The sequence below is a fragment of the Salvelinus sp. IW2-2015 genome, linkage group LG6.2 (assembly GCF_002910315.2).
Source record: "Salvelinus sp. IW2-2015 linkage group LG6.2, ASM291031v2, whole genome shotgun sequence".
Lineage (NCBI taxonomy): Eukaryota > Metazoa > Chordata > Actinopteri > Salmoniformes > Salmonidae > Salvelinus > Salvelinus sp. IW2-2015.
Genome location: NC_036846.1, coordinates 22,040,754 through 22,049,506, shown reverse-complemented (window position 1 = coordinate 22,049,506; position 8,753 = coordinate 22,040,754). Strand labels below are relative to the sequence as shown.

At 42.0% G+C, this 8,753-nt stretch overlaps 1 pseudogene; it reads right to left on the bottom strand.

The window, feature by feature from the left end:
- Nucleotides 1-244: 244 nt before the first annotated feature.
- On the bottom strand, nt 245-8,539 carry LOC111965538 (proheparin-binding EGF-like growth factor; annotated as a pseudogene).
- Nucleotides 8,540-8,753: the final 214 nt, after the last annotated feature.

Here is an 8,753-nt window from a genome sequence, read left to right as displayed (position 1 = left end):
ATCAGTGTCTAGAGGTAACTTTGTAGCATCATGATTCTGAGTTTAAAACACTCATCGGTGTATAGATAGCAACAGGATACAGGATATGAGCAATACAGCTTTTACACATGCAGCCCAATTATTGGCAAAAAAATCTGATCTGATTGGTCAAAGGACCATTAGTGGAAAAAATATCAGAATTGTTCTGCCTGTGTAAATGCAGCCTTCGTAACATCGATAACACATAATACAATGACTTCAGGGATTCCGAGAAAAAAAAACTTTATTTTCTGAGAAGAAAAACATTTTTTTTTTTACTAGAAATCACTTCAAAACTGCAGGTTGTGTCCAGGATGTTTTTCTCAAGGAGGGTTATTCGTTTTTAAAAAGGCTGAACACTTGAATGAATTCACATTTCATCATGATCTTAGTATGGATCTCAGTGTATATTACAGTACAGTAAATAACCATATTACAGTAACTATAGTATATCCATCACCACACCCACCATGCTAAAACAAGACAACACAACTGGCATGGTAACAGAAATAAATAACAGAAATTGGAGATAACATTTTGGGATATTTATGTCTACTCATTTCTCAAAGACAATAAAACTACACCACTTGTGTAAGTTTCTATCTTCCAACACTCGCTACAATGACTGGACTCGACAAGGCACCAGAGTTTACGTTGGATCAATTCCACATCCTGATTGTAATACAGAAATATTTAAACTGGATTCTAGATTATAAACATTCTAGAATATTTCCTATATTCTATATTTTGGGATTCTAGAGTAGAGTAATTTCTATTCAATTCACTTCTATGTCTGGATGTTTTGTATGTCTTCTTCAGAGTCAAACACAGAAGACCAATGCAACCACGTCATAATGGTACACACAGAGAGACCTGTCAGTGGTACATTGGTATAGTACACCACACTGTTGTTTATTGAATCAATCAATCAACCAACTAATCACAGTGGTGTGTGTTCTGAGCAGCCTGTACACAGAGTGCTGATATCAAAGTCAGTAATCAGGTATATCTATGAGACCAAGAGGACGCTTACGTTGAAATGTCTATTTCTCCAAATATACTGTACATTTTTAATTCATTTTATCTTCATTTTCATCAATAAATATTATTTAACATTTAAATATAAAAACACAAAGATGACCTTATAGATAACCTTTACAAACTGGAAGTGCATCTTTGGGTGGAAGAAGGAGTTAAATATCTGCATAAATATAGCAACATCACATCAACAAATAAATTAAAAGACAAATATATGGTATAAATAAAAGTTTTACAGTACACTAGAAAACGACAAAGAATGAGCATGTGAAGGAAAATACAAAATGCTGATTGGTAAAAACACTCCTGTTGAAGAAAGACCAGGGTTCTCTCTGTTTCTGGCAGATGAAGAGAAGATGGTGTCCTTTTAGGCTGAGACTCCTGGTAGTCTGTTTAACATAGCCAAGAAGCAGCACTGAATCCAGGGACGTTTCCACAAAGCATCTCTGATAGGAGTGTGCTGATATAGGGCCTGTCAATATAATGTTATTCACAATGACCTAAAGGCAAAACTGATCCAAGATCAGATCTCCTTCCTCGAGACACTTTGTGGATACGGGCCCAGAAATGTTCCTTCTCTTCATCTCAGCTTCCATATTGTCATCACCACTCCAGTCTTTTCTCCCAGCCAATCAGAGTTCCAGTTTTAGCCAGGCTCTCTCCTGATAGGTTGCAGGGCTTACCGCAGAATCGAGCTACCCAATCACATCTGTTCATCAGTGAGATGGGGTGGGGCTATGTGTCCAGGTCACGGCCATCCAGTCCCCCTCTCTGCCATACCAAGTCTCTCTGGGTTATCGCTTGGCTTATTTCCACTTCTTCTTTTCTATTTTGAGGTAGAATTTCCCTATCCTGTCCTGACATAAAAGAAGGAGACACAATAAGCAATCAAGTTTCTTTCAACACTCAGACCGTGTGAAAACAAAACCCAGACTAATCTTTCACAATCATACTGTAATGTTATGATGACATTGTACTTTCCGTCCAACTCCTACCAATTTAGGAGGGGAACTAACATTTCAGTTCAGGACTTGAAAAGAGAGGAGTTTGGGGTTCCCTGGTAACTCACCCTTCTCTCCAGCTCTTCAGTGGTTGGGCGATGATCCCAGTTTCACCTTCTCCTCATGCTCTACGTCGTACGCTCCTCTCTTGTGAAACCTGGAGAAAAACAACAGGGTTAAGACCTGTGGATCCTGGAACAACAGCACCTGTGGTTACAATAATTATTGTTGTCAGGTGAGAACAATAGCGCTAAACTATATCCATGCTGATCTACCCTGTCATGTTTGTTATAGCCTCATTTCCCATTCCTCTACATTCAATTAGGTTGTGTACTATTCATTTCCTGTTGGCCCATTTCCACAATACAGTGCCAATACTGACTTTATCAATCTCCAGCTGCTGCATAATGCATTGTGTAACGTGACATACAGCTGTGCTGGTGGTAAACAAAAGTGGGTAAAGTGGTGTTTGTGTGTGTATGTATGTGTATGTGTATGTGTATGTGTATGTGTATGTGTATGTGTATGTGTATGTGTATGTGTGTGTGTGTGTGTGTGTGTGTGTGTGTATGTGTGTATGTGTGTATGTGTATGTGTGTGTATTAAGGCTGTAGTACTGACCTGAGCACCAGCAGCAGGCCTATGATGGTTAGACAGAGAGAAGACAACACCACTGCCACCACAGCCAGAGCTGTGGTCCTGCTGTATCCTCCCACGTCCCTCCCCTCTGAAGCCAGCGTGAACAGGTGACACCGCTCCCCAGAGTAACTGGGACGACATCTGCACAAGGAGAAAGAGAGAGAGAGAGGGGTGAGATGGTATTCATGCAACATACAGTACAACAGGCATTTTGTTCCTCTGGAGAGATAGAGATGGAGATAGACAGACAGAAAGAGAGCGACAGAGAAAGTTAGAGAAAGAGAGAGACAGTGAGAGAGAGAGAGAGACAGTGAGAGGATCTAGTGAGAGATCAGAGACGAGAGAGCAGAGAGAGAGAGCAGAGAGAGACAGTAGAGAGATGAGAGAGACAGTGAGGAGACACATGTGTAGAGACGTGAGAGACGTGATGAAAGACAAGAGAGAGGAGAGAGACAGGAGAGAGAGAGAGAGGTGTATTTCTTACATGCATGACGGAAGCTTTGCTGTCCCTCAGGTAATGACAGCTGCCATTGGATACAGAAGTCCTTATACTTCTTCAGACAGGGTTCTCTTTCTTTCCCTTTCCCTTCTTCCTTCCCCTTCCCTCCCTCCCTCCTCCCCTCCCCCCCCTCAAAAACCCTTCCTCCCAAGCTTCCAAGTATGGCCGATGGGTCTTGACGGTTTAGTCGACAATGTACAACTAAAAAAAGAAAAGAACACAAGACAACTGAATCCAGCGGTCTAGCCATCACACCTCATAGAAACAGACAACTGATCCACGCGTTCTAGCCATCACACCTCATTAGAACACAGAAGATCTGAAATCCACGCATTCTGCCCATCACACGCCTCATGAACACAGACAACTGAATCACGCATCTAGCCATCACACCTCATAGAACACAACAACTGAAATCCACGGTATGTAGCCTCACACCTCATAGAAGCACAGAACAACTGAATCCACGCGTCTTAGCCATTCACACCTCATTAGAACACAGACAACTGAATCAGCGTCTAGCCATCACACCTCTTAGAACACAAGAAACTGAATCCACGCATCGTAGCCATCACACCCCATTAGGACACAGACAACTGAATCCACGCGTCTACGCATCACCCTCATAGCAACAGAACAACTGAATTCCCGGATGTAGCCATCACACCTTCATTAGAACACAGACTAACTGAATCCACGGTCTAGCCATCACACCTATAGGAAACAGCAACTTCTGAATCCCACGCATTAGCCATCAACCTCATAGAACACAGGACCACTGAATCCACGCATCTAGCCATCACACCTCATAGAAACACAGACAACTGAATCCACGCGTCTAGCCTCATCACCTTTAGAACACGAAATCTGAAGTCCACCTCTAAGCCATCACACCTCATAGAACACAACAACTGATCCACGCGTCTTAGCCAACACACCTCATAGAACACAGACAACTGAATCCACGCGTCTAGCCAACACACCTCATAGAACACATGTTTTACTGTCACATACACCGAATAGGTTAAATGTGTTGTTTTACAGGCTCAGCCATAGTAGTATGGCGCCCCTGGAGCAAAATAGGGTTAAATGCCTTGCTCAAGGGCACGCCGGCAGATTTTTCACCTTGTCGGCTCAGATATTCGAAACAGCGACCTTTTGGTTCCTGGCCCAACGCTCTAACCACTAGGCTACCTGGTCCATCCAGTCAATTTAACTAGAGGTTACATAGCAACAGGTGTTAAAATGGAACTGACTGACAACCTGCCAGAAACTCATGAATAATAGTGTAATAAATCATAAAGGGTATTCTAATACACGTGTCAGTCAGGATTCCAGAACCTATAAACAACAGGATGATGTTTTACAACAGAGCAATAAACAAACATAAATCACAGCGAGTTACTAAATACCTCGAGGTAATTCCACCTCATATTCCCCTGAGGCATCTTCTTCATCTTCATGGTAGTAATCATAGTACTCCTCATCCTCCAACAGTGGACCCTCCACTCCGTGATTACTCTTCTCCATCCCTCCCTCCATCCTGCTGTCGCTCAGGACATCCAACAGGTTGATAAATGCTGTGTGCTGCGGTGGCCTCTCACTCTCATACCTGTCCACCACAGCTCCGCTCACCAACCTCGAGACCACTGGGAAACACAAGGAAACACAAGGTTAACATTTTATCATTATTGATGCTCCACCATTCAGTAGTCTGCGGTTTAGAGATGTAGACTAGATTCTGACGGACACTGAGGAGTTAACCAAGTGAACAACACTGGTTGAAAATACATCATTTCAAAGGCAAAACTGGTTGAAATGAGGTATTTTCAAGCAGTTTTGCTCACTGAGAACACAAGCTTTACTTTCCAACACAGTAATTAATTCAGGTGCCAAGAAAATGGAGGAATTTGAAACATGTCAAGTTGAAACATGTCTCTAGACTAAGAGCCCTGCATGAGGCCCCACGGCCCCTCCAGGTGAGCCTATACAACTGGATCGTTGCATTTCAGCTCCAAGAACTGTGAGGCCCCCATAAACATCATGCATGTACAGTATTCTGTACAGGAGAGACTATAATCCTGCTTGGCTATGGTACACAAAATGTTGCATAGACAGACAGTTAGCTAATGTTCAAGAATATGAGTTAAAAATAAGTATATCCAGTTACATAAAGCATGTTTTAAAATAGAAATATGACCACACTTCGTTCTTGAATAGCATAGGCTGGCCTACACCTTATGAAAATCATTAACTCTTCTTTTAAAAGTTTATGAGACATGCTCAGAAGGTCATGCTTGAAAAGTTCCCACTCTTGTACAGTCAACAAGTGTAACTCCAAGACATGTCTCTTATGAATACGAAATAGACCACTTAGGAGGAATCAAGTCTAGGAGAAACTATTACCACCAATAGTTCATCCAATGTTAAAGTATAAACGCGACAGAAAAGGAACTATATAATCTGACTTGAGATATAAAAGTGTAACTTGATACTTACCAAAAGCATGGACGAGCAGGAGCGCAACTCGTAGAATCCTCATGTCTTCGAACTTCAAATCACCACCAACTGTAATTCTGCAAAAATCACTGTATATCGTTTTCCTATATCTTGACCACGTACTCGATATTGCTACCCTTAAAAGGTTCCTAGTAGGCCTATGTCTTTTCTCAGTGGGACTTTCTTATTCAAGATGCCGGGCGCGTCTCGGGTAGCGGCTTACGGTGGCGCACACAAACACAGCCTTTGCAGAGTCCGGACGAGTAGAAGGAGCGCCAGACTAAAGGCGTCACGATTTATATAGACTGGCTCGACCACGCCTCTACAGTAGGCTACTGTAATCTATACTGAACAACAAAATATAAACGCAACATGTAAAGTGTTGGTCCCATGATTTATGAGCTGAAATATAATATACCAGAAATGTTCCATATGCACACAAATATTATTTCTCTCAAATTTTGTTCACAAATTTGTTTACATCCTTGTTAGTGAGCATTTCTCCTTTGCCAAAATAATCCATCCACTGGACAGGTGTGGCATATCATGAACCAGATTAAACAGCATGATCATTACACAAGTGCACCTTGTGCTGGGAACAATAAAAGGCCACTCTAAAATGTGCAATTTTGTCACACAACACAACTCCACAGATGTCTCAAGTTTTGATGGAGCATGCAATTGGCATGCTGACTGCATGTATGTCCACCAGAGCTGTTTCCAGATAATTGAATTTGGCAGTACGTCCAACCCGGCTTCACAACCGCAGACCACATGTAACCACGCCAGCCCAGCACCCCCATATCTGACTTCAAACCTGCGGGATCGTCTGAGACCAGCCGCCCAGACAGCTGATGAAACTGTGGGTTTGCACATCTGAATAATTTCTGCACAAACTGTTAGAAACCGTCTCAGGGAAGCTCATCTGCGTGCTCGATATCCTCACCAGGGTCTAGACCTGACTGCAGTTCGGCATCGTAACTAACTTCAGTGGGAAACTGCTCACCTTCAATGGCCACTGGCATGCTGGAAAAGTGCGCTCTTCATGGGTGAATCCCGATTTCAACTGTACCGGGCAGATGGCGACGTGTGGGCGAGCGGTTTGCGACCGGACAGAGGGCCCCATGGTGAGGGTGGAGTTATGATATGGGCAGGCATATGGTACGGACAACAAACAAAATTGCATTTTATCTATGGCAATTTTAATGCATAGAAAAACCGTGACAAGACCCTGAGGCCCATTGTTGTGCCGTTCATCCACCTCCATCACCTCATGTTTCAACATTATAATGCACAGCCCCATGTCGCAAGGATCTGTACACAATTCCTGGAGGCTGAAAATGTCCCAGTTCTTCCATGGCCTGCATACTCACCAGACATGTCACCCATTGAGCATGTTTGGGATGCTCTGGGTTGACGTGTATGACGGTGTGTTCGAGTTCCAGCCAATATCCAGCAACTTCGCGCAGCCACTGAAGCGTAATGGAACATCATTCCGCAGGCCACAATCAACAGCCTGATCAACAATATGTGAAGGAGATGTGTTGCGCTGCATGAGACATATGGAGGTCAATGTTACATTAATATTTTTGCTCAATGTAATTATCACAACATGTTTATACGCTATACACCTTATTATAATGGTTTATACAGTTGAAGTCGGAAGTTTACATACACCTTAGCTAAATACATTTAAACTAAGTTTTTCACAATTCCTGACATTTAATCCTCGTAAAAATTCCCTGTCTTAGGTCAGTTAGGATCACCATTTTATTTTAAGAATGTGAAATGTCAGAATAATAGTGGAGAGAATTATTTATTTCAGCTTTTATTTCTTTCATCACACTCCCAGTGGGTCAGAAGTTTACATACACTCAATTAGTATTTGGTAGCATTGCCTTTCAATTGTTTAATTTGGGTCAAACGTTTCGGGTAGTCTTCTACAAGCTTCCCACAATAAGTTGGGTGAATTTTGTCCCATTCCTCCTGACAGAGCTGGTGTAACTGGGTCAGGTTTATAGGTCTCCTTGCTCGCACATGCTTTTTCAGTTCAGGGCAATGTGATGGCCACTCCAATACCTTGACTTTGTTGTCCTTAAGCCATTTTGCCACAACTTTGGAAGTATGCTTGGGGTCATTGTCCATTTGGAAGACCCATATTGCGGTTTTGGAGCAGTGGCTTCTTCCTTGCTGAGTGGCCTATCAGGTTATGTCAATATAGGACTCGTTTTACTGTGGATATAGATACTTTTGTACCTGTTTCCTCCAGCATCTTCACAAGGTCCTTTGCTGTTGTTCTGGGATTGTTTTGCACTTTTCGCACCAAAGTTCGTTCATCTCTAGGAGACAGAACGTGTCTCCTTCCTGTATGGTATGACTGCTGCGTGGTCCCATGGTGTTTATACTTGCTTACTATTGTTTATACAGATGAACGTGGTCCCTTCAGGCGTTTGGAAATTGCTCCCAAGGATGAACCAGACTTGTGGAGGTCTACAATTATTTTTCTGAGGTCTTGGCTGATTTCTTTTGATTTTCCCATGATGTCAAGCAAAGAGGCACTGAGTTTGAAGGGAGGCCTTGAAATACATACACAGGTACACCTCCAATTGACTCAAATGATGTCAATTAGCCTGTCATTTTCTGGAATTTTCCAAGCTGTTTAAAGGCACAGTCAACTTAGTGTATGTAAACTTCTGACCCACTGTAACTGTGGTATAGTGAATTATAAGTGAAATAATCTGTCTGTAAAAAATTGTTGGAACAATTACTTGTGTCATGCACAAAGTAGATGTCCTAACTGACTTGCCAAAACTATAGTTTGTTCACGATAAATTTGTGGAGTGGTTGAAAAACAAGTTTTAATGACTCCAACCTAAGTGTATGTAAACTTCTGACTTCAACTGTACTTAGAGTGGTTTAAAGTTACAACAAACTAATAAAGTTACAACAAACTAATGTAGGCTAAATAAAAATGTGTCTATGTTTGTTGACTGTTTAGGCATTTTAGTTGAAAAAAATAACATAAAAGTGCTTTGTGTCACATCATATCGCTGATCACA